The following is a 26,496-nucleotide window of genomic DNA, read 5'->3' on the forward strand; positions in this document are numbered from 1 at the left end:
ATTGTCAGTAAAAAAGATGGACCAGGATGGTTAAATCTTGTGAAGATTTTATTACATCTGCATCTGCAGCTTGCAGTTGATAGAACTGAGGATTTGTTTTTGATTTGAAAAAGGTAGTAAGTTAGAAGACTCTACCACTTTTTTCCTATCACTGATAAAATCGTGATTGTTTTGTCTTGAACTCATTTCTATGGCTTTTAGAAGACTAACATAGTATATTGTCCCCAAAAGGAATGAGCTCAACAAACATAATCAGTTAAAATCAAATAGAAAAGAAAGTCTAATAAAAAGAGGCTGCTTTCAGCCTTCCTGTGAAGAAAGGCTGTATCTTAACCCCTCTGATCAAAAGTTTTCAGCCCAAAGGCCATGTCTTCCTTATGTAGTGATGCTCAGCTCCTGCGTTGGGCTATTATTTTTACCTTTTACTGTTTGGATATACTCTTTATTCTCATCAGGTGTCAGCATTTTATTGCCTGCATTTATATATTTATTGGAGATAGCACAACTATAAAAAAGTTGACAGAAGAGATTTTAAAGGTTATATTTAGTTTAGTACCTGAGAAACATTCTTCAGACTTTCTCTGAAGTCACTGATCCCCAAATCACCTCAACATTTCACACTGCTGTTCATCATATAGTCCACAGCGGTGTATAATTCTGTCTGCGCCTGCTTAATAATAGGGACTTAAGAAGATACCATTTTGGTAGTCTTCTTTCCTCTCTGAATTACTACCTATTTGTTTGGGGCTTTTTTTTGAAATGCATAAGCTTACATAATCTTCCTTCCCCATGCTTTTTGTCAGTGTTTTCATTTTATATGAAAATACGAAATGCAGCTGTGAGTACCACTTTGACATCAGGCTATTTCTTTTTTTAGTGTCTAGCTGTTATTTCCTACTGTCCCCTTTTTTTCTTAACAGCTGTCTCCTAAAATAACAATATCCTTTATTCAGCTACTTGTGCATGGTCTGCATGATAGCTGTTTTTCAATTTCTGTAATAATAATATGCCTGACTGGTGCCTTCCTAATCTTCACAGCATTATTTTTCAAGAAAATATTTTCTATTATGTGTGAAATGTGTGAAGATTTCCTTCTGAAGACGTTTCATTTGTAAATGAGTTTCTGTTTAGTGTGTTTTTCTTGTCTCTGTTCCATTTCCTACCATCAACAGCATAGATTGTAGATGTATTTGTTTGTGTCTTATGTTATCCCTGAAAAGTTAACTGCAGTAAAAGTGGTCGTGGTTGTTGTTGTTGTGGTTGTGTTTGCTTTTTTTTTCAGTTGAAGCATTTTAAAGTATCTGAAGCATTGTAGGTCACAGAAGGAAAAGATGGTGCTGGCAATCTCATTTGATTGATAATTCTGTATTTATCTCCAATGCCTTTTAATCCATTTATCTTTAAAAGATTATGTCACCAACATCATGTTGAAGAAAGAATGCCAAACATCTGATTACACAGCAGAGTTAAAGGTGCTTTTGATATCTAAATTTAATTTATTTCTGGAAGTGATATAGATTTGCCATAATTTTGCAGAAAAAACAGAATTGAAGTTTTCTGCTAGGAACAGAGCTTCAACTTTAAATATGTCAGTAAAACCTAAGAGATGGATGTAGGTGCCTAACAGCAGTATTTGGGATCTGGATTTTTTGATTCCTTTTTCTTGGATAATTTTCAACTTTTCCTTCTACCAACGCCCATTCTCCCTAAGTCTCTTAATGCCTCTTTCTGTGGGGCCAGAAAGGATCCTAAACACCTGTCATGCACTTTTCCTTGAGGTATTTCTGGTCCTTGATTGGCAATGGCTTTTGAAATTGTTTGACAGTTATGCTGCAAACTCACTGGCCAATGCTAAATCTCTCTACACTAACTTTGAGGAAGTGTATCATGACTGCTGGAGAACATGTGCTTAACTTGATAGTGACCTGAGACAGACTAGACCATTCACTCTAAATACTGGGCCATTTTAAAGATGCAGTATGGAGCAGAGAACATGAATGGTCCCTCTTTCTCTTTTCTCCTCTTCATTATGTGAGGCTTATGTATTAACTACCCCAAAGGATGCCTTGGCCACAGGTTTTCATTTTGATATCATAGGTGTCTTATGTCCAGCCCCTAACATCAAGACTCTGCTGTTGGATTTTCTTGCTAAATTTCATCTAAATAGAATTAATATTCTTACTTTCTAGTTTTACCTTTCTCCCCTCCCAGTTTATTTTCATCAATATTGTATTTATACTGATTTTTACAAAGTTCAGATCTGTACAGTTATTTCAGTTGTCAGCAGTATCTGTTAGTTCATTACTTCAACTATGAGTATGCGGTATAATCTAAAGCCTTGGAATTTATCCTAAATGTCATGTTGCATCCTTGGGTTCATTCACAAAAATGAATTGAAAACAAATTTAGTTGTGATCATGACTCCTGTCCTTGAATCGTAATATAAGCCTCAAAAAGATCATCTGATCCAAATTTTCATGGATAAGGGAGCCTAGAGGAGATTACATAGCACCCTGTCCAATTGCATCTTGAAGGCCTGATGTAATGGGGACTCCAGGACATCCCTGGGGATATTGTTCCCTGAAGTGAAGGATTTTTCTCAGTGCAAATAAATTATGTCTTAGGTTGAAATGAAACCTGTACCCATTGCACCTTTTCGTGTCTCTTTCTTTGTAAAGAGGAGGCTTATGCTGTCTTTTTAATGTCCTTTAAATACTGAAAGACCCTGATGAGGTTCCCACTGTGTTTCCTCTTCTCCAGGAAGATGAGACCTGAATCCTTCAATCTTTCTTCACAGGCCAGGTTCTCCAGCCCTTTGGTTATCTTCATGGCCCTACTTTCGAACTATCTCCAGTCTGTCTACATCTTTCTTGAATTGTGGGGGCCAGAACTGAACACAGCACTCCAGATGTGGCATGATAAGCGCTAAGATTAGGATGATCATGTTTCTGTCTCTGCTAATAATGCCCCTGCAGATGCATCCCAGGATCTGATTTGTCTTTGCTACCGCTACTCTGCTGACCCATGTTCACCTTGTTGTCCACCAGGGCCCCCAGCATGGCTGCTGTGTCTCCCCAGCCACACGGATCCAAGTCGGTACTGGGCTCTTTGGTTATCCTGACCCTGGTGCAGGGATTTGCTCTTGCTTTTGTTAGATTTCATGCAGTTCTTTTCTTGCTAGCCTGCTGTATTACTTTCAGCCCGAGCAGATCTCTCTGTAAGATGCCTCTCCTGATATGGCCATCTCAACACCCAGTTTTGCACCATCATATATAGTGAGGATGCTTTCAATCCCATCATCCAAGTCATTCATGAAGATGACGAAGATGTTGAACAGTGTGGTACCCACTACTGATCCGTGGGGAACTGCACATGACAGGCTGCCAACATGAGAAAAAATCCAGTATTATTTCTCAACCTATACTTCTAGAAGTCCATATCTAGCAGAGTTGGTGTGTTGTTTTGGTGTTTTTTAACCCCCCTAGCATATTTTAAATATACTCAGTAAGTAAAATAGAGTATAGCTTTTGCTGGTAGAAGGCAAGAGAGGGGAGGACAGATCTCCTCCTATGATCTCTCAGCAATTTTGAAGGTGGGAATAGTTGAGAGGATTAAAACTCAGTGTTATTTTCTTTCAATTATTGGCTGGACAGAAGTATTGATGTAAGATCAAGATTAAGGAAATTTAGTGTGATTTCCCAATAAATCTCTGTAAAGAGAGTGGGTGTTTTGATTGGCTGCTGTATTGTCTTACTTTATTTTTCAGACCAATGTGAGGATACAAACTCAAGTAATGCAAATTCTTGGGCCAAATATTTCAGTTGAAGGAGAAATGGAGAGTCCCTCTGCTCTCCTTTCCCTCCCACATGTCCTGTGTGCCCAGGCGGGGCTAGGAGAGGGAGTGTAAGGGCCTGCAAAGCTTTTGAACAAGCAGACAAGTGACATCCTCAGAAGTATCCTGGCACCGTGGCAGTGTGTGTGGGAGAGATGGTAGGGAGCAGGGAAGTGGTCCAGAGGTGCTTCCACTTTTTCTGTGAAGAACCTTGGGTAACTCACAAACAGAATTATTGGTTATCTGCTTGTGACTGGGAGGCAGTATTGCTCATGTGGTAGTTCATTCAGCACACAGTTCATTCTCCTGCCAGTTAAGGGGTATAATAAACTACTTCATTCCCTCCCTCCCACAGAATTACAGAATAGTTTAAGTTGGAAAGGTCCTCTAGAGGTCCTCTAAGACCATTAAGTCCACCAATAAACCATGTTCATCTACACATCTTTAAAATACCTCCAGGGATGGTGACTCAACCACTTCCCTGGACAGCCTCTTCCAGGATTTGACAACCCTTCTGGCAAAGAATTTTTTCCTAATATCTGATATAAAACTCCTCTGGTGCAACTTGAGGCCATTTCGTCTTGTCCTGTTGCTTGTTACCTGGGAGACCAATCCCCACCTGGCTACACCTTCCTTTCACAGAGTTGTACAGAGTGATAGGGTCACCCCTGAGCCTCCTTTTCTCCAGGCTAAACAATCCCTGCTCCCTCAGCTGCTCCTCGTAAGATCTGTGCTCCAGACTCAGGGCACTTTGAAAAGATCCCTGGAGCATTTCCCATCTGAGCTGCCCCAGCTCTCTCAGCCTCTCCTCATATAACCATCTGAGTGGCCCTGCACTGGACACTTGCTTCAGCATGCCCACTTTCCTCTTGAACTGGGGAGGCCAGAACTGGACACAGCACTCCCGATGTGATCTCACCAGTGCTGAGTAAGGGGAAGGGTCTCTCACTGGACCAGATGGTGATGCTTTTCCTAATTTCCTAACCCATAAGGATGCAGGTCTTCCTTGCTCTTAGGGTGCATTAGAATTGTTGTTTCATAATTGAAAAGCAGGAAGGCCTGCCCAGTAGTCAGTCTTCTGACCAGCTGTTGAGAAAGCTGTTCCATGGAGTTGAAAGCATATTCTCCTACATGAGCTGATTTTCAAATGCACTAGTGCTTACAGTCTTTCATCTTCCTGTCAGGACATTGTACACAGCACAGAAAGCAGCTCAGCAAGCAGAATATAAGCTCCAGGTGGCAAAGCCTGAATAATGAGTTAAATATAACTTTATGAAGTAGCTCTAGTGGCCATGGCAAATAGTACTCTTATGTTTGGGTTTTTTTACTTACTTGCTTACTTTTTTGTTTTTACTTTTACTTACTGTCAATAAGACAAAATGCAAAGAAAGAGAACCATACATGTGGAAGCAGATTGCTTTTCCTGGCAAGTGATAAACTTAGAATTCTTCTCTATAACTGAGCCATGCCCACACAGATGCATCATCATTTCTTATTTTTGCATCTTTCCATTGCCAATAGGAAGTATAAAAGTGCTGCTGTACAAATGCCTCTGTCCTCACACACTTCTCGGGCAGCAGAAGTATAGGTATTCTAACATTGCATCCACTGTAACTCAAGATATAACCAATCTCTTCTCTGTTTCTAGATGTGGTAATTATGACATACAGGAAATAAAAAAATTCTCAAATCTCGTCCTATTTGGATTACTGAGTAGCAGGAAGGGCGTAGTAGAATTTTTAAGATGTGTTTTAACATAAATAATATTTAATATAAAAAAGAATAAGAAAACTGAGAAAAAAATAAGGGAAAAAATAACATTTAGGAGAAAAAAATGTAGAGGACTGTCATAACAAAAGACCTGAAAAAAAATTATAATTAATTTTTGCTGGTGAAATGATGGTTGTGTATGAACTTGATTTGTCCTAATGTATTCCAGCCTTGTCTGAGCAACTAAGAGTATGATGGCATTATATGGAAATGTGGCTAAATACAGAGCCTTTTTTTCAAAGGTTTAGTTTGTGTTATAGCATTATAAAAACAATTGTTTTTATATTTGTTTTCCTTGTGGACTGACTGAGTAGTCCTTAAATGCCATCCTTTAACTCAGTTCTCAGATCAGAGGGACTGATTTAAGATGAGGGATGGATCTGTGCTTGGAAGATATGACGAGCCCACCATGGGAAAAGCCTTTCAGAGCACCAGCCAGGGAAAGGATAAACCAGACAATAGCAGAATTTAGAGTCAGCTGTCAGCTTACTGATGACAGCATATGGGAAACTAATAACACAGAGCTGAAACACAACCTTCAGCAAAGCCTGGTCTACTCTTAGTTTCGGAGTTCAAGTTGTGAGAACATGGATTGTCTATGGACAAAAATAAATGACTTAGACTTTAAACCTGAGAAGAATTTTCTCCTTCACTGGCCTCTGATGAATTAAAGGATCTTGGAAGCTCAGTTCCAAGGAAATGGTGATTGCTGTAACCTGTATGTTTGCATTTTAAAAGGAGTAGCCCCAGAAGAGTCCATGCCAGAGTCGTTCTTCCTTACCTGTGAGGTATAGAAAAAAGTGCCACATTGTTTCTAGCGTCAGTTTTCTTCTGCATTAAGGGAAGATGAGCTGATGAAAGTGGGAATAGAGAACTGGTTACAGATTGCTATGAAAGGACACATTTTGGAAATCACAGCTTGGATGTAAAAATGGTTGAAGACTAAAGGGTTTCCCTGATACTAAGAACCATGTTTGTGGAAGGAACATATCACCAAGCATTACCAATTTCATATAGATCATGTGTGTCATGGGTTTATAAGTTTAGTTTAGATTAGCCAGAGAACACAATGAGCAATTATGCTTCCTCTATGCCAGTTTCATGCTGTCTTTGAGAAAATGCATGATGCTGATCGCATAGAGCATATTGTATGAAAATACCTTGAATAAATATAAAATAGCGGAATGTATTAGAAAGGCGCAGTATTTTTAATTCTCTGTTGGCAGCCTTAAATATGGATTTGTAGTGTTCGAAAACTCTGGTGTGTGAGCAGACGCAGATTAGCAGATGGAGCTGAGGGACAGGGGATACACGTTGGGATATTTGGCAGCTTAAGCCTAGTGATAAAAAATATTCATTTATTTATATATTATAAATGAATAGAAAGTTATTTGAAACAGTCTTTTGAAACCCTGTTGCACACAAAGCACTGAAAACCAGGATAACAGTACTATGTAGCACTTTAAAAAAAGTTTATTTCAACATGAACTCTTTTCTTATCTCTAAAAGCCCACTTATCCTGAATACATAACTAAGACAGAAAACCCAAAGAAAATTACATAATAAGAAGAAAATAAATTGAATTATTTTGAAGAGCAGTTCTTGTTACTATCTTTCTCTTTCATCTTTTAAATTCTCTGTGACTTAACCTCATTTCTCAACTTCTGATTTGTCTGATTCTTGCCTGACATTACAATGAAGTGGACAGAGTGTGCATCAAATACCAATTTTAACTTTAGCTGTTCTTTATGTAAGAAAGGATCTTTTTGTAGGAGCGGTACAGAAGCTTGGCAGGAGCTCAGACATAATATCCGCGGCTCCAAAGAGAGGCTTAGGCTTCGTATTGCCAAGTCCTTGAGGCAGAAACATTGTCCCAATTTGTGCCCACCCAAGAGTGGTGGAGGCTCCTTCTGTGCTGGAAGCAATTTGAGTTTGCCTCTAGGAGTATTAGTCCATGTATAGGTTTTCAAAGAAGATGATCTTTCTGAATATCTAATAAACCTAATTTTTTTCTTGTCTGAATTAGTATTTCTGTTCTATGTTTAATGCCATGTACCTGCCCATATGTGGGCACAGAAGTGTAGGAACTGTATTTTTGCCATAGTGTTCTGCAATAGTTTCAGTTTATGTTCCTGTATCTTCAGTTAGTTCCTCCCTTGTCCTGATGTCCTTGTAACAAAAAAAATTCCATATTTTACAGAAAGAGAAAGAAATATTTTAATTCTTCAAGAATGCACAGTCTCTTACTGAATCCCTAAATGAAGCAAAAAATGATTCTAATTAAAATTAGCTGAGTTACTGAAAATTATGAATTATTTTTGATTGCCTTGTTTTTCATTAACTTTTTCCTCAAACTACAAGTCATTGTGCAACTTAGGACGATCTGGTCAGTGCTCAGTGAGCTCCCTTTCTGCTTCCTCTAACAGGTAGCCCAGCAGTTTGGTCAAGGATGACTGTGAGAAAGAAGCTACAATTCTACAACCATGTGAAAATGACAAGGACCCTGTGACATTGTATCACAGGACAGAGAACAGCAGTTGAGGACACAGGCAACGATCAGCATGGGGTGAAGTTTGAAAGGAAAGCATGCAGCAGTGGGTAGCAGTCTCAGAAGAATTTAGGATCTTTAAGCAGATCCTTTGTAGATAACACTAAATGAATTAATGCTTAATGTCCTGTATAGTTTATTTGTTATGATTTCCTTTATAGCTTAGCAATTATAAAGCATTTAATTAGTTATTTGCTACATCATTAGACCTCATGTCAAATGACCAAGTACAGAAATAAAACATTAGCTTCATTTTACACTTCTGATGCATTAAATAGAAATGGTGTCACTACAAAGCATAATTTCTGTGCAATGATTATATCCCCTTCAAAAAAATAGTTTGAAGTCTCAAAACCTTTGTGAGATACCTTCAGGAAAGTAAAGATAAGTTTTAAAAATAGGTGCAAAGCTAATTAAGAGTTAAATGCTGTGGGAGTAAAAGGTCAGTTCTGTCTTCAAAAGTTCAATAGCAGGACACCATATGGCTCTGTACTTAGGCTATTTATTGTGTCTCTAGACATATTAGTAACCTCAGTCAGTCTGAAGATTAAAACAGGGGTCTAGTATGACCAAGTGGCACATTTTGAGGAATTATCCCTGTCTCTGTGCAGAAGCCAGCCAGCACCTGGTATGAGTGAGTAATGAACAGAAGTGTCCCTCAGGTCTGGGCGAGTGCCATCACATCGGCACATGAGAGCTTTGCAGTTGCTTGGGTGGGACACGAGAAGGCCAAAACTGGGTCACTGGTGAGAACCAGCCACATTTTTTGAAACCAGTACTAAAATAAGTGCAAGTATTTACTGTGGGCATAAAACAGCACGTAAAAAGTGCAAAGATAAAATGCAATAGAAGGTGCAAAACAACACATATAGTTGGTAAGCCTTGGTACTTTTAAAGATGACTGTGAATTCAGTTTTGAAGACAAGGCAGCTTTTTGCATCTCTGTTTTCCACATGGATTTTACATAAGAAATGTCTAAGCTTTATGTTAGTAATATTTAGCAAAGAGACTATTCAATGCTTACCTGTATTTTGTCTTTTTAAATGAGCAAATTATATTTTCAAAAAACAATCTTTTATACAAGGTTGTGTAATACAAGATACAAGATAAACATTGACCACATTTTAAGGTAAAATTTCTGAAGTCCTCATATTTTTATTTACTTCTTATTCAGGTTGCCTCCTGAATTACAGAAAGTATAGAAAATAGAAGATACCAGGAAAATACTCCTCTCCAAAGCTTTATTTCTCTTTTTTTGCAAAGGTATTGAATGAATTCTGCAAAGACCTTGTCAAGTTCCCAGTATATTACATGTTAGTCAATCTATAGTTCTTCCTGCCCCCCATGTAACTTCTTCATGAAATCTCTGGTGCTCCTCAGGCAATGAGAAAGGTGACAGTAAGTTCAGCTCAATAAAATCTGCAGCTCTTCTTATTGCCGCACACTAAGGAAATTGAAAAATATCTGTCTTTCAGATGTGTCCTGGTTCCATTTCCTGTTCATTGTCCTGGGGTCTGCAGTGAGCATTTTTGCATGTGAGTAATTCTCTCTTTTTTGTATACTTTTATTGTTAATATTGTTGCTGGTACTATTCATTGTCTTATCTCATTGCTGTTTCCAGTAAATTGTTCTTCTCATCTCAACACATGATATTCACCTTTTTTGCCACCAATTCTCCTCTCTGGCCACCTATGTCTAGGTGGGAATTGAAGAGGGAGAAGGGGGAGCGAGAAAGTAGCAGTGTGGTTTGGAGATTCTCAGTGGGAGAACTAAATTGGGGAGTACCATTCCTAAATGATGACACTGCAAAGAATAATATTATCTTAAAGTTATTTAAACTGTGTTTAAAAATTCCAAGGAAAGTCGCATTTATTAGAAAGTCAACTGAATAGTTACTGTTTAGGATTAACAACACACCAGTCAGACACGAACTGTTAAACTGAGTTTTGTATTTCCTCTTAAACTTGACTGGTGTCGTAATTCCTTCGTGATTAAATTAATTTCACATTTGCATAAAATTAGTAGAAGATCCAAAGCTGTTTCTACTTTCTCTTTCTTTGCAATTTTTGAAATACAAAATATTTTTAATCTTGGTTATTTGTAAATGATTTTTAAAAAAATTTAGTGTCAGCTGGCAAGCTGACTGTGAAAAGTCAAGTGTTCAATAAAGTGTTTAACTAATGCAAGAGGAACAAGTCAGGCTGCAATAACTTTTCAAATGCCTGCTTCCACAGAAAAAGGGAGAAAACCCAAGATATTTACTGTCAAAACAATTGAGGTTTTTTTGAAAGATCACTGAAAATTAAATGTTCCTAGGTTCCTGATGCCTTTCTTCTCTTGCCCTTATATATGTGAATGCCTCAGCTATCCCCATGAAATCCATGCGCTGTGATACCTGTCCTTGGATAACTAATCATGTCATCAGTAACACTGGGAGAATAGTCAGCAATTTCCCACAAAGTCTAGATGGTCACATTGAGTTGATGGAGGTGAGCTTTTGGGCAACTCGGACATTTCCTCTCTCTCTCAAATGCATTTCAACAGCCTAAACAGCAAGTGTAGCATTGGCTGTGAATAAGCACTTCAGGGATGTCAGGCAGTAATTATAGGCATCCTAGGTGGTAAACTTTATAATTTGCCTCTGCATAATTTAATTTGCCCAACAATATCCTTTGCCATATCCTTTGTCTTTCCATCTTTCCATCTTTTGCGACTGTTACAGTTTGCACATTGCAGGGCTCTTACCTAGTGGCAAGTAAAACCCAGCATGTTTACATAGTGTATTTGCTGCTCCTTCAGTGGTTAGCCCTGTTAAAACCAGTTGTTCACTCATCGAATCACACATGTGTCTGCAGCCCCTGCTTCTTCTTTGGGGAATCACTAAATGCCTTGGTGATGGTAACCTTTGAGGGCTGGGCATACCCAAGCATTAAGGAGCTCTTCTCTGATGCCAGCTGAATGGCCTGTGCAGCTTAATGTGTTCTTAAACTCATCAAAGCGCCTGAAAATGGCCTGCTGTTTTAAAACAGGAATCTGTTGCTTGACACTGGCCTTTCAGTAGTAGGGATGTTAGTACAGTGTTTGGAAACAGAAATGTACATTAAATGTGTAACTGTGGACCATATACATTTGTACCAAATATAAATAGTAGCAAGGACTTGAATTCTGAACTGAAACTCATCTTAATTACATCTTAATATGCATCAAAGACATGTCAACATAGACTGTCATTTCTCTTTCACCATATGTTCCAATGCTTGTGGGGAGCACCCTGCCTTGTTGTCATATGCCCATCTCAGTATCTCTGGGTTTGTGTTGGTGCTCACATGTGTTACTGCATTCCCAAATCCTTTGTCCTTTTTCCATCTCCAGCTATTCTTTCCCTGTTGTCCTTGTAAACCCTCTGTGGATATCTTACCCACAGCAGCTCCCAGGCAGGTGCTTGGTGGTACAAAGGTGAGCTTGGCAGTTTCAGCGTGGCTGGATCATCTGACCTCACCTCCAAGCAGAATTACCACTACTGTCAAATCATAGTCCATGCTGTTCAGTAAGGGTCTCTCTTGCATGCATTATGTAAGAATATTTCCCAGCTGAGCACTTTCCAGTGAATTAAGATGTATTGTATAATCATAGCTAAATAATTCTAAATGTGTACTTTTGGGGGGTTATTTCATAATAGGTTAAAAACATACTAGATGAAGCATGAGGAACATGTACAATGGTAATTTTAAACAAAACAGAGACCTTCTTTTGCATGATTTATCATCCATTACTTTTGTCTAGACTTTTTTACAGTGGAAACTTAAAACACTTTTTACTTTAACCAGTAAAAATTCTTGGGTTAGTACATTAATGATTTCTGGGCAAATTTAATATTAAAAGCAAAGTCTGTGAAGTGTAGCTTAAAATATCTGAAGCTAAGATTCAAAAAGAGAGATCTTATCTGTGAGGTGTCTGTGTGGGGGTATGTGTGTGTGTTTGTGCAAGCCTGCCAGCACAAATGATTCAGGCTCGTTCAAGAATGTGCAAAATATTAAGAACAAAGAAAGGGCTGAGGAAAGATTTGTCAGTGGTGATAAATCAGAAGGACATGTATTCCTTTATTGAAAGGAAATAATTCAAAATGGCAAGAACTGACCTCCAGCTTTCAGTCCAAACCTAAAGAATTAGTCCTAAAATACCAGCACAAGGAAATGTAATTATAAAGAACCACCGCAGATGCTACAGAGACTTTTGCAGAGTGCTGAACACTCTCCAGGCAGAAAAAAAATTTACATCAGAAGAAAATGAGACGAGAGATGGAGAGAAAGTTGTGTCTTGCAGAGAGGGTCCCTGTAGGCTGCTGTGCAAATGTAAGGCAACAGATAAAAAATTCACTCTTTCTTGGAATCATTAATTTGTTTACTGAAATGAACTTTTGGCTCTTAGTTCTTGTGAAATTTTAGTAGCAGAACTGCCTTTTAATTCTTTTTAGACAGAGCCTTGAAAGGCCTTCAAGAAGTTCAAGAACTTCTTGCCTCAAAGCAATGTACAGCAGTTCTCAAAAGAGGTGTGTTGCCAGCTGTCTTCATACAGCAGAATGGTAGCATAAAAACATTCACTGATTGACGGTTGCAGATCTGAGAATAAAGTGAGAATAAGTTTTATTCATGTTTAAAATGCCAAATTCTTTGTGTTAGTAAAAAATTGTTTTCCTCAGGTGTCTATTTTTGTACATTCTTTTGTTCTGAGGACAATGATGTTGAAATAGAAGAGGTCTAACCTAGGGGTTAAAAGACTGGCAGTGCTCTGTGTTAACTTTACTGTGTATCCCTGAGTAAGTCACCTAGGCCTCTAGTCTAGAAAATGCTTGCCAATGGTCTGGGGCAGAACTCAGTTTTTGGAAAAGGAATAATGCAGAGAGAGGAAATCTTCTCTTAGGCAGGCAAACCTCAGATTATCATCCTCAAATGATGCCTAGATTTAGGAAGCCTTTTTAAAAGGAGGAAACCCCAGTTGTTCTAGCATTCTTCCAAGTACTTTCTTGTTGAGAGGGGTTAAGTGCACTATGGCAGCACACTGTTAGCAAGGGAGATTTCTTCCTGTTTGCAGTAAAGTTACATGTCCGTTTCTTGGCCTTTGCAGGAGCTTGCACAGCAGGAAGCAGCTGAGAATTGGCAGGAAGCACTCCTTTGGACAATTCACTGAGGTCAGGAAATCCATTACAGTGTTTTGAGGAGCAGTATGAAATGGTATGCATAGTAAGCTGTGGAACAAGAATGTTAACTCCAGCAGGATTAAAATAAACTGAGTTTGAGAAGATGGGTGTTCTTAACCTCAGTATTTATTTCAAGAGCAGGAGCCTTGTAAGAACTGTATGATTTGGATTACATGCATCATTCCTTCTCTTTAGCATTGTGCATGTTCTTCCATGCTATTCCTGATCTTCAGCACCATGCTCTGCAGCAGTAGGAGTGCAGGACATGCTGCAGAGTCCACTGGTATTTTATCCTGAAAATCAGTCAGGGATGTCATGAGTCAAAGTATCAGTTAATTTCTTCCTAAAATGGATGTACTCCCTCAAGCCTAGGAAAACACAGCCTTTCTACAAGCTACCTTCAAACTGAAATGAAATGTCTTTCAGATGTGATGGTGCCTGTTTTTATATCTGGACCCATGTGGCAGGCAGATACAAGGGGAACAGAGGAAGACCATGAGGTGTGGCACCACAAGAAATCTACCATGTGCTGTGGGATCTCCTGTTTTTTCTCTAATATACACATATGGAACAGTTTCTCACTCTCCACTGTAAACCTCTCAGAACGGCTGCCAGCAGGGAAAAGCAAATGTAATCTGGTTCTGGTTTTGTACTCCCCTGCACTGCCCCTGTTCCCTTGTCAGAGACTGCACCTGAGTAGTCAATGAAGAAATGTTCAGAGTCCTGGGGCTGTCTCTGTTCTTTTCCTCACTCAGTTTGCTAACTCAGCAGCAAGTCTATTTTAACAGAATCACAGAGACCCACAACAATCATCAAGTCCAAGTTCTGGTGAGTTTTGGGCTTCTTTATGCTAGGAATCTCCGAATGTTTCGTGTACTTTTCTATTTACTGATGGATTTAAAGGAAGATGGGGAGAGAGGGTTCAGTTGGGATTCCCAGGGTGTTTGAAGTCTGTGCTATGGATCTTGTGCAGTAGCCCTGGGAAAATGTTGACAAGGCAGGGGAAAGCAAGCTCTTATTCTCTGCTTTATCTCAATGCCCATTGCTGCTGCTCTTATTCTTTTAAAAAAGAAAGGTATTTTACCCACACCGAAATGACCTTTCTGCCTGACCCTTGTTATAATCTGTGTCATATGAGACTTCCTAATGCTAGGAAGGCCTGGAAATGAAAAGTCTCATAATTCCTTTGCCTCTGTCCACAGCTCTGCTTCATGGTCTTCCTTTAGACTTTCTTCATCACCTGTAGTCTCAATATTTCAAGGAAAATAATTAATGCTACTGGTAAAAAATGTAAAGTTCCTCTTCTTACTCTTTTCTGACTTCATATTTTATACATGTCTCCTGTATTGTTCAAAGAGCGATGTCAGAAAGAGGTTCAGGGTGGATTGTGTTGTTTCCTAGCTGTCTGAGCCAACACAATAAAGCTAAATCCTCTGAAGCATTCAGCATCATCAGTCTTTGGGTATGTGTATAGGAATTCCATATGAGTGGTTAGCTTTATAAATATATGGCAAAACCCTGTCCTTCAAGAAAGACCTCTGCCACCCAGCATCTCATTTGGTTTCAGAAAGAAAATATAGAGTGAAAACCAAATTTCAAGCTGACCGTTTCCCGTCCTTTTGGGAAAAGTCAAATGTTTAATTGTATGAAACATATTTGATGTACACTGGAGTTTTCCAGATTGCTTTGGGTTTTGTGAGACAGAGCTTGTGCTTCAGACTTCTCATTTCTTTCATGCTCTTCTGAAACATTAGAATATAGGATTAAAAAAATTTATATTACTTTTTTTTTAAATGTTCCTGTAAATGAAGTTATAAACTCTAGCAAGTGGAAGAGCAAATTGTGAAAAGAAATATAAAGCACAATATAAACATATTGTGTATAATGGAATAATAAACATAACCCTAAGCCTTACATTAAAAACCAAAATGAAGTAAGAAGTGATTTGTTGTCTGGTGATTTTGTGGACCTGTTCGGCATTTGTGTCAGAAGAGAATTCAGCTGATGAAGTGCAGCATAAGCATTAGGCATTACTTATTAGGTGGAATTTTCCAAAACCTAGTGAAACATAATCTGCATTTTAAGGAGATTAGTCTAGAGCTAGAAATATTCAAGTATAGCTGCAGAGGAAAAACTACCACTTCACCTATTTTTACTTACAATCATTTTTTTTCCTCAGAATTGTTATTTAAACACTGCTTAGACATCTGTAATGCTAAACTAAAAGTCCAAATGTTTAACCAGTGATGTCATAATGAGTTTTCAGTGAAAAGTTGAGTACATCAGTATATAAGTAGGTTTTCAAACCACTGAGTTAATATAGTCAGATCTTTTTAAAGAAGAGCCATGTCATCCATTTTCTTTACAGAAAATACCTATGCTTATTATAGGCAATATTACTATATCATTGAGATAAGGGACAAAAAATAATGTTATAGTGAGAATACACAGGGAAAAGATGTCCGAAGGAAAGAAGGATGGTGGAATTATTGCCTGTAGTTCTCTATTTATTCTTTTGCATACCATCCGGCTCAGATAATCCTAACTCCATTGTTTACAGTGCTAGTAGTTGTAATATCTGTGCTGTGTCACAGCTTCTGCATATTCATAGGCCTGGAAATCCTTTCCAATCAGTTGAGGGACTTAGGTGACATGGGAGGTGTTTTCATACTGCTTATGGGTGCGTAGCCATTATTTACAGTTCCTTTGGTGTGATATGGCTGCTTTTTAGAAACCAGGAAGAATTTGCTCAAAGGAGCTGTAGAAATAAAGAGTACACATAAATCTCAGCCTGAGATGTGTTAGTTGCTATTGAGGGACTCAAAGCAAAGTGGATTAGCAAGCACTTAGTAGTAAGCATGTGCCCATGGCCTGACAACCTTCACATTTAAGATTGTATTTAGGGATTATTGCCTGTATTAACAACAGAAGAAGAAGACAGTTTTAAACAATGTCCAGAATGTGTTAGATGTGATTGTTCCCAGGTCTACTTTATCCTTGATGAAAATGACTCTTTTGACTGCCTTGCCATTTTATCAGGGCAGATTTTGTACCTGTCAGAAGGCAACCTGAATGTCTGGGATTAGCAGCAGACAGGATCTGGGTGAAGTGCTTCCTTTGCTCCTATGGGAAATATGGTGGCTTGTGGCATGTCTTACCATCACAGGGAGAAAACATGATGTTTTTAATGTTTTAAATCCTCTGATGTGGTGAATTACTTCAGTGACTGGAATTCAGAGGTCCTAGCCATGGTTGAGAGGTGGTTTGGATGATAAAGCTGGTGCTGTCTACTGTGAAAGTACTTCAAATAGGAACATTCTTTTAAGCTCAGTCATTCCTTGGGCTTGAACCAATTTTAAAGAGGGAAAAGGAGAAGTTTTTCCATGGCTGCACTGGGAGCAAGATCAATACTCTGAACTCTGCAGACCTTTCAATTCTTTCTGTTTCCTTCAAGCTTTTTTCCCCACCCCACTTTTCCTTTTTTCTAAGTTGCATATAAAAACAAATTTTGGGACACTTCAGTGAAAAAATCTTAGAACCACACAAAGCAAATTTGGCTCTAATGTTCATTTATCCCAATAGATGAAAAACTTCATTTATAATCAGGAAGCAATTTGCATGCATGAGGAAATTCAGGATTATGCTGGTAGAGGGGGTACTTTTCTTTCAAGTCTGCTATACTGTTTTTCTAATCAATTGTTTTAGCCTTTAATCAATCACTTTTGATTTAATTGACACTGACTGCAATCCTTTTGCTCTTTGCTCTGATGCAGTTGTAGCTAGCACAAGTCTGACTGTATTTAGAGTGGGCCCATTCATTTGTTTTCCAGGAATGCAAAGCCTTATCCAAAGCCCTCAACTTTTCTTTAAATTCTCTCACTGAATATTATGCAGGAGTTAGAAACACCGGGACATTAATTTCATGGCCAGCAGGTCATTTGTTTAATTAAAAAAGTAAATATCTACCATTTGTGCTGCTGCATCTGCTGGCTGTGGATATGAGTATATCTAATATTTAAATTAGTTGTGAAAATGAGACTAGTTAATTTTAAGTATTAATCTCTGACTAATACCTCGCAAGTCTCAAGAGAAAAGGTACCATTCTGCCTTACATTGCTTAAGAAAGTAAGGTAAAGTGCAGCAAGGCAAGTTGTTTTGATTTAAAAATACTGTAATTTATTTTATCCTGACTTTGAAAATGACCGAAGCAGCATTTGGCTGTACCATGGGAGTGTGGTGTGCATCTTTAGCAGTTGTTTAACATTAAAGCCCTTCTGACAAATATCTAAGTCTCCTGCATAGCTTATTGAAATTCTGATCTTCTGAGTTATATTTGAGCTTATTGTCCAGCATCTATGGCTTTCAAAGCTGTTAAGGCTGAAAATTGATGATAGTAATGCTGAGCTCTTGTACTTTTCATAAAAAGTGTCTCTTCAGTTCATTGATAAAGAACAATTAGCACTGAGGTGCTAAACGATTTATCCACCCAGTATCACCTGAGAAGTCACGAGCAGAACCTAAGAGAGAAGAGGCTCAATTCACTTTTTCTAACCACCATACTTCACTTGACTTCTTGCATCTGTAGCCATCCATCACTGTGTCAAATTTGTATCGGTATGGTAAGGAGTCTGAAAACACAAAAAAGCATTCAAAACCAATGTCGGAAATCAGTTTTGTGGCTTTGCCACACTTTTTTTCCTACACTTCATTTTTGTTAGTGAAGTCAAAGGTTATTTACTTGAAGCAAATATTGTTCCTCTGGATTTTTTTCCCAGCTGTCTTCCTCCTCTTTTGCATGATACTTTCTCTGCTTTTGACATCAAACTTTTTCGTTGGAGCCAATTAAGAAGTTCTCACCTTTGTTGCCTGAGAGGTTAAAATCGCAGTTGATGTCCCCCAGTATGGTACCTCACCCAGAATTGTATCTTGAGGGTGTTTACTTTCTATCAAGTTTAGATGAGAGTAAAAATCATCATGATTTTTGAGTTTTACAGCAGACAGTATCAGCGGTGATGCCTCCTTTCCAGCTTTTCTTTCCTCTTACTTTCCTTTAATCTCCTAACTTGGCATTCTTCTCTCTGAGAGGCTTGATCTCATTATTTATCTCTGTGTGGGCTGGCTTTCCACAATGACATTTTAGTAAAGCTCTTATATTTGTCCAGCTGGTGTTATTGCTCCAGGTGCTTCTGAGCAAAGGAGCAAACATTAACATTCTGGGTTACTTGCTCTCAGTTCTGCTACCTGTGTTCCAGAGTCTTCAAGGAAGCCAGCAATGTGCATCTTCTCTGGAGAGGGCAACAGTGACCAGGTTTAAAAACAGAGACAGGAATTTTGTGGGACTTTCAAGGACCTGGTATGAGTTAAAGAACTGCACTGACTCTGAAGCTTCCATAAAACCCAATGCCAGCATTTTGTACAAGGTCTTTTTTAATGCAGAGGAGGCTTAAGTGTGGTGTTACATGATGGGTGTACCGAGGCATTTCATGCATGTGATACATGTGTGAAGGTAATTTGAGTCACGCAGTGAAGAGATACCCTAGTGCTTCCCTAGTGCCAGGTAGACTGTGTAATGTAGCAGAGCATGCTGCAAGGGAGCACATCTTGACTTTGCCAGAGCCTTTGTGGTCCCTGCCGGAACAGATGTCACAGAGGGCTACGCCAGCTATATACATGATGGGGGATTCAGGTTCCACATAGAAACAGTGAAAAAAAGGAGGAACTTTTAGGTGGGAATGAAGAGGACTCATTATTTTGTTTTGTAATGTATCAGCTGAACTCAAACAAAGGGTTAATTTTCTTGTAGTCTATAAAAATAGCAAAATGTGGTTTAATTTCTAAATGACATCATTTTGATAATGGAATTTTACGCTGTCAAGTACTTGAAGGGTTAAAGATCCTTTTTCTTTCCACATTGAAGGATTTTGCTGTTTGAAACCAAATCGAAGACTGCTCTAGTAGTTCCATTTTTTATTTATGTATTTGTATTTGTTGATATATTTACTGTTCACTGTACTCCTGAAGTGGAGAATGCTCTGAGTATCGATGAGGAAACCAGGACATGAGAGGAATCTAACTTCATGGTATTCCTTTTCCCTTTCTTAAAGACTTCTTTCCCAAAATATACTGCCTTGTGTTCAGCAGAGTTTTCATTGTGTTTTGGCAAAACCTCACTTTTTCAATTATTCTGCAGTCTGTGGCAAAGCCCTATTTTAAAAACATTTCTATGTGTCAGTAAATAGCACAAAAAAGATAGTTAATACTGACCTTTTTGTGCCTCCTTACCCCTTCAGTCTGGAGCAGACTCTGTGATTGTGAAGTTTTTACCACTGAAACTCTTAAGTAAGTTGCAGCCAGCATACTACCCTCAATTTTCTGGGAAATATCTTTAGCTGGATGTGTGTGCTTCTGTTTCTTTCTCAAATCCTTCCTTTTATTGTGTTTAAATGAAGGAAGAAATTGAGACCCAAAGAAAAAAAAGAAAAAAGGAGGATTTTGCTAGGTAGAGAGTAATCATCTGCGTAAGAATCACTGCTGTACAAAATGTAAGTGGAGCTATGGACAAAGCAGATGTTGTGAAGATAGAGAAATAATAATTTGGAAAAATTTTCTTTTCCTGACCCTTATGCCTCCTCTTCTTGTCATTTTTCTCTCCCAGAGGTTGTTGACATAAGTCCTGAGGATCTGATGAACTGTTAATAGTGCTTGCTTTAAAGTCATGAAAATGTATCACAGTAAAGATGGGGTGAACAGTAATATTAAAAGTACATAAGATAAGCAAAATTCTGAACAGAATGAACTTTAAAAACTTTCTCCAAACTACTGATGAGTTCCTTAAAATGCTGTAATTGTGAGAGATAGGATAGTATATCCTTCAGTTTATAGCACATCTGACATCAAGCAAGGTTGGCTTCATGTGCTATTTTTCACAAAGAGTCACTGAATTTTGCATGCAATCTTTCATTGCAAAATATTCAGACAATTTTTTCCTGCCAGCAGTATCAGAAACTGAATGAAGTGTTTCTTCCACTGATCTTTGTTTATTCCTGGCTTAAGAGGTCCGCCATTATGGAAATTGCACTTAATTTTCATGGTTTTGGCTCTTGGAGCTTGTTTTGGACAAAGCCTTCTAGGCTCTGCTTAGGTAATATATTACCACAAATGTCATATCCCAAAGCATGTCAGTATGTCAAAACAGAGGTACCCACAGGAGTGAGGTTAGGCGTGTGCCTCAGTAGTTTACCAAGTGGGAATCATGACATCAGTGAAGGTAAATGAGGCTGCAGGGAAGATCAGGTCTCTACTGGCAGCATTTTGTGCTGATTGTATGTTCTGTTGTTTGAGGACAAAGCTAAGTTCTACAAAAATGAAGAGAATAATTTAAAGGGAAGACAAATCCCAAGAACAGATTGAAAACTAGGTTTTTCTTTTCCTATTTTATTTTCCCCAGACCTTTACTAGTTTATTGGAGAAGAATAAAAAGAGGGGAACATTCAAATGTTTGAACTCTCTCTGGTAATAAAAATTTTAAACATCACAAGCACATTTTATGTCTGTCCACTCAGAGGGCAGGTAAATATGTTTTAGAATTTCATACCCTACTTTGCTGCTCCAGTTTATGTTCTAGTTCCTGTGCTACCTAACAGTCTATTATAACTTGTTTTATTACTTGGTGACTTTTGTTGTATAGCTTGAAATTATATATAGCACTTGAAAAAGAAATGCATTAACCATGCAGTGTAAGTCCTTGTTTCTTTTACTTCTTTTGCTTTTTACAGTATATGGCAGACTTTTGCTTCTGCTATTCAAAATCATACAGAACTGAAATACTGATGAAGAGGAGATTATCCAGTTCCAACAGTAGATAGCGAGGGTTTAAATTCTTATACCCAATCCTAGTCCTAGCGTGACTTTTGCATTCCAGAATGAAATGTTAAAGTTTTTGGGAGCTATGGCACTCAACACCTCCCTGCCATTGGTCTTTTGGCAAGCACGATGGTGTTTTAAAGAACTTCCTCTTGTCCTACTCAGATTTTCACAGTTTTCTCACCGTTATTATGATTATTTCCCAACGTCTTTGAATTAAACAAGTATTTCACAGGAAAATAGCTACTGTAAATTTTATTTGAAACTGTTTTTTTTAAATACTTGCTCCTAATAACTGGGTCTGCTGCTGCGCTATCATAGTGAACCCACTTGTTGCCCTCTTGTGTCCTGGAAGTGGTCCTGGGGCAGGTCAGTGCCATGCAGGAGCCACAGGGATCCTTGAAGGCAGGAACCAGGGTGAAGTGTTTTCTGGGTGAAGTGTTTTCTTAATTCACTGGACACAGCCCAAAGGAGTATATTGGGGTGACATTACTCTGGCCTCATGTGGTTGTTGTCTATAGTTTTCCTGAGTAAGCATCAGCCCTGGACAATGTCAGCCAGCTCCCCATAGCTTCCCCAAAATGCTGATCTTTGCTGCCTGGAGTTGCTGTGATGAAGGAAAGAGAAGCAGTGCGTGAGTCTTCTGTGTATTTCCTTCTTCACCATCAAATACCACAGCCGAGTGTCTCTATACTTACAGTTTCAACCCAGTAGACTTAAACACATAAAGGACAACAGCTTCTTTGTCAAGTTAAAAGTCCAGCAACTGGAAGGGCTCACTTGAAGGTGCTGCTACTGCTTTTTGGGTCTGCGTGGTCTACCTGCAATCCTCCAGAATGAAAAAAAGTTGGACTTCTTCTTATGAATTTAGTTCTTAGAAAAATCTACTTTGTCTCCAGGCCAACAGAATTACATAAAATTACACTGTAAATATAATTTTTTTTCTCATAACAATAAGTTTTGATAATTTTAGACAAATACCCAAACCAAGCTGGTATGCTCCATCACTAAAAAAAGCAAAAGAGCGAGGGAGACATCGATGTAGGGATATACACATTTAATCTGATATCATTAGATTAGTGATCTTTAACTGGAGTAGAAAACTCAGCAAGTCAGCATAGACATTTTCTCATTTGGTTTTAAGAGATGCTGTTCGATTTCACTTTATCTTAATTGACTGAATGATGCTTAAGATGGTCTAAGTATCAAAAAGGGGCTGAAATGAGAATTCTGGCAAATATAGCTACTTTGGTATAAATCTCTTTGTGGACCCATTTGCTTCTTGGTCAAAGTTTAAAAAACCCAATTTACTAAAAGTCAATAGCAAACTGCCAGGATTAATTTTTTGTTCTTATTTATTTTTTTGCTCTTGAAGGCTTATAAAACCTATTTGCTCTTGCTGATATTCCATCTGGATTAAGCCTTCTATATTTAGAACCTTAAAAAGCATTATTTTTTTATTTTATTTTTATGTCTCAAAATAAATTGCACAAAGTTCAAACAGGGTGCTAAAAGTTATTTTAGTTCTTCACTGGTTCAGAAATTGTCTAAAAATATGCTTGACTTTGTCTGGAGGGCTATAGAATTTAATGTTGCTGTTGAACTTTTGCGTCTCCAAACTGAATATTTTTTGTTCTTCAAAGTAAAGCGCTGCAGACCTGAACTCTGTGCAGTTAAATGCTGCTGATTCATTGTGCTTACATATTTTTACATAAATAAGAGTGACTGCACACATCAAAACAGTTCTTGCTATATTGCTGTATACTGTGTACAGATTATGTTATTTTGTATTTGAGGTTAAACTCTGGGGTTTTATCTTCTAACTATCAAATCCTATTCTTGAATTTCATCAACAAATTTTATGTGCATTCAAATGCAATTATAAATTAATTTTCTCCACAGCTTTCATGTTCTCAAAGAGAACAATTTGCCAATTTTCTGCATTCAGTTCTTGAAGTCAGTTTGTGTCACCAGATGCTTTGCCATGGTCCTTGAAATTTGGATGCAAAGTAAATAGAAAAGCAAATTCTTAAATATCTCCCACCCCCACAATTCATGTTTTACAAAGAGGTGGAACTACTTCTTTCTGTGAGCCATATCTGGTTCATATTTTCAGACCACTGCTGCTGAAGAACAAAAATACTGCTAGAAAAAAATGTAGTATAATTGAATTTTAAATGGAGAATACACACATAATCAAGAAATAGTTTAGATAGCAAAGTAATTTTCTGAGTTTATGCACGAGTCTATGCATTATTTCTACAGGACTTGCTGTCCATAACTAACCATTGGATATAACTCAAATGAAGCTGAATAACTGTGGAGGATAATTTAGTTTTTTTAGACTCAGATACTGTGTTCTTTACCCATCTGCTCAGAAGTAAATGTCATATCTTCTCTAAAAGCCTTTCCCTGCCTGTTATTTAAACCTGTCAATTTGTCCGATCTGCTCTGGTGTTTTGTTTTCCCTTGACCAAGTGAGGACATGCTGTAACTGCACTGATGTTCCTTCTTGTGTGACAGCTACCTTTAACTCATAGAGCTTGTGATGCAACTGAATCCTCAAGTGGACAGTACTGATATAATTTGGTAATATCCTATGGTTCAATAAATACTTCCATTTTGTCATTATGCCAAGTGTGGTAAGTAGGATATCTCCAATGAGAGAAGTCTCCTGAAAAAGTGTCTGGATGTTCTGATGGAGTTTTCAGAATTTGCTGAACCACTTTTGATGAAGCACTTTGTTAGCTGTGCCTGACAAAGAAATGAATATACTAATCATCCCAGAGACAAACCTTTCCCTAATGGAATTGTACGGTCACTACAGGGTCCTTATGGAATTTCTCAAAAATCACAGCCTTAACTCCAAATTCGGGGTGGGAGTGGTGGTAGTAAAAAGGTACTGTTTTACTTCAAAAGGCTGTCAGTAAACTTTTGTGGCCATATGTTAACTGGTAAGGGACTTCAGCAGCTGTGCAGGTCGCTGTGTGGGTGAAAGCAAGAAGGTGAAAGTACGCACTGTGGTATTGCATGTATAATTGAAACATGTCTCATCTGGGACTACACTGACAAGAGATGGATGTCACAATATCGAAAGATTTCAAGAATTTATCTGTTTTTTGCTGATTTTTTGTGCCAAATTTTTAAGTAAAATTAATCTTTCACTTCAGTCTTTAAATCAAAACAATGGAGTTTTACTAAAAAAAACCAACCCCAACTGCATTAAAAAAAACCATTTAATATCTTCCAGATTATGCTTGATTTGATTTGCTTTACTTTCCTCAACTTTTTAGTTGACAGAAAAAGGCAAAAGATAAGTTATTCACGTGCTTTTCGTTGCAAATGTATTTTTCTGTATATGCTGTAATGGAGGCATGTTTCAGCTGAGATAATCCTGCCTGTCAAGTGCAGGGATTTCAGCAGTTAAGGACTCTTAAGTGCATTACCACTCAGTCCTTACAAGCCAAGTTATCTCCAGGTTTCTGGGGGCAGGAGATGGTTATGTGAATTAGAAACAGGAAACGAATATATTTCTGTGTATGCTGTGAGATCTGTGATTTCTGCTATCACCAAAACCTTGCAGGAGTAAATTTCCTTGTAATTCCCTACAGGTTTATCTGTAACTCATATGCATTGGTCTGACCTCTCCCAGTCTAAATTATCCTTCCTAGTGTCCTTCCAAGTGTTAAATACTACCTTCTGCTTATTGGTGTTATCTCACTAGGTTTGTCTTTAGCTTAAACAACAGACACTTATGCAAAATAAGCTCACTGGCACTGGAGGAAAAAGTTTAAAAGAGGACTGGGTTTAGGGGTAAGACTTCCCAATAGTTTCAATACCAAGCCTGCAGTCTGGTGTCACTAACTGCCTTATCCAAGATCATCGAGGCACAGCATCATAACAGCACAGTAGCTGCACTACAACAGTGGGCCTGGAGATAAGTGGAATTGAAATATTCCAAAAACCTGAGTACAGTGGCAATTCGTTCTGCTTCCAAAACTGCCTCTGCTGCTCTGGGCTCTGGTTAGGCAGGAGTGTTCCTTCCTGACTAATCCCTATTGCTTCCCTTCAGTTCAGTTTTTTAAGAAAAGCAAGGAGATGTAATGTGGTAAAGAGATGGCTGTGGCTGGGTGCTGCGGAGGGCTGGTGACCTCCTGACATCCGTGCACCTGGTCTTGAGGCATGAACTGGTCCTTATGGTCCTTCACACAGCATTCTCTTTGGCTTTGTCTCTTTAAAACATGTGCTCAGATGTTACAGACCAAACCCAAACCAAAAAGGTCGAGTAGTAATTCAAAGCTGATTCAACTTCACTAAGAATTTTCCAGTCTCTCTACTTTTTTTTCTTTCTTTTCTCCTTTTTTTTTTGTTTTTCTTTTTTTTTTTTTTTGCCTTTTTTTTTTTTTTTTTTGGCCTTACTGATTTTAAGGAGTTTTGAGTCAAGGCCATAAGGCCTTTGATTAATGGATGCCAGAATTTTGATACTGCACTATGCATCAACTATTGCTTAATCATGCCAGACCTTGCAAGCTATCTAAACTTAGAGCTCAAAAATCAGCTCTCCAGTAATAGCAGTAATGCTCTTTAATTTTATTGTCCCCTGTTAATGTGCTGTCCAGAACTTGCTCATGGCATTTCCACAACCAGCTACACGTTGAATATATATAGCTGAATTGGTGCTGAGTCTTGTCAGAATGGGAAAGATAACCTGTTCTGTATATTGTCGGCTGTCTTGGCTGTTCCGAGTGTGAGGGTGGCTGTCCTTAGCATATGACCAGATTGTCAGTTATGTTAAAATGTGCAACTGCTTTGCTATAGTTGTATAAGCCCATTTCTTTCCTTGTTCCGTTTTGTTCCATTCACCCAGGATCCATCATCCCTGCCTGTGTCTTTTTGTGTGTGTCTTGCTGTCACTTGATCTGGTGCACTTTGTTTATTCGTTGTCTTGGTACAAATTAAAATGACACTCTCGCTGTCTCCAAGCTGACCTACATGATTATTTGTTTCAGATCTCAGCAAATTTGCTCTGTCTAAAAAAAGTTATCTCTGTGATTTGCTATGTAAGTGAAAAGATAAGGGCTGTTTTTAATTTCGTACTGCCCACTGTCCTACCTGATCACTTGCTTTGAATATAGTCAAATGCTTTCTGTGCCCTTGATAGCTTTTATAGTCAAGACTCAGCCAAAAAGGCTGAAAGGGTTGGGTTACTTGTTTAGAGGTACTTTAGCACTGCACTGTGCTTTGTCATGTTGATGTGAATGGACTTGCTCTGAAATACTTCTAGGC

General features: G+C 38.3%; 2 long non-coding RNA genes across 2 annotated transcripts in view; both read left to right on the forward strand.

The window, feature by feature from the left end:
* The first annotated feature begins 9,625 nt into the window (after nucleotides 1-9,625).
* The window catches only part of LOC121662354, a 58,910-nt gene continuing 42,039 nt past the window's right edge, over nucleotides 9,626-26,496 (forward strand). The window contains exon 1 of the long non-coding RNA XR_006015260.1: nucleotides 9,626-9,685. This is a non-coding gene — a long non-coding RNA (uncharacterized LOC121662354). The remainder of the gene's footprint in view (nucleotides 9,686-26,496) is intronic.
* Nucleotides 11,379-15,284, forward strand: LOC121662355. The gene is made up of 2 exons (XR_006015261.1): nucleotides 11,379-11,458; nucleotides 13,275-15,284. It is a non-coding gene; the product is annotated as an uncharacterized LOC121662355 (long non-coding RNA).

This window comes from Corvus kubaryi, unplaced genomic scaffold, assembly GCF_017639235.1.
Source record: "Corvus kubaryi isolate FWS band 111438036 unplaced genomic scaffold, C.kubaryi_AGA036_p1.0 37249, whole genome shotgun sequence".
In the NCBI taxonomy this organism is placed as follows: Eukaryota; Metazoa; Chordata; class Aves; order Passeriformes; family Corvidae; genus Corvus; species Corvus kubaryi.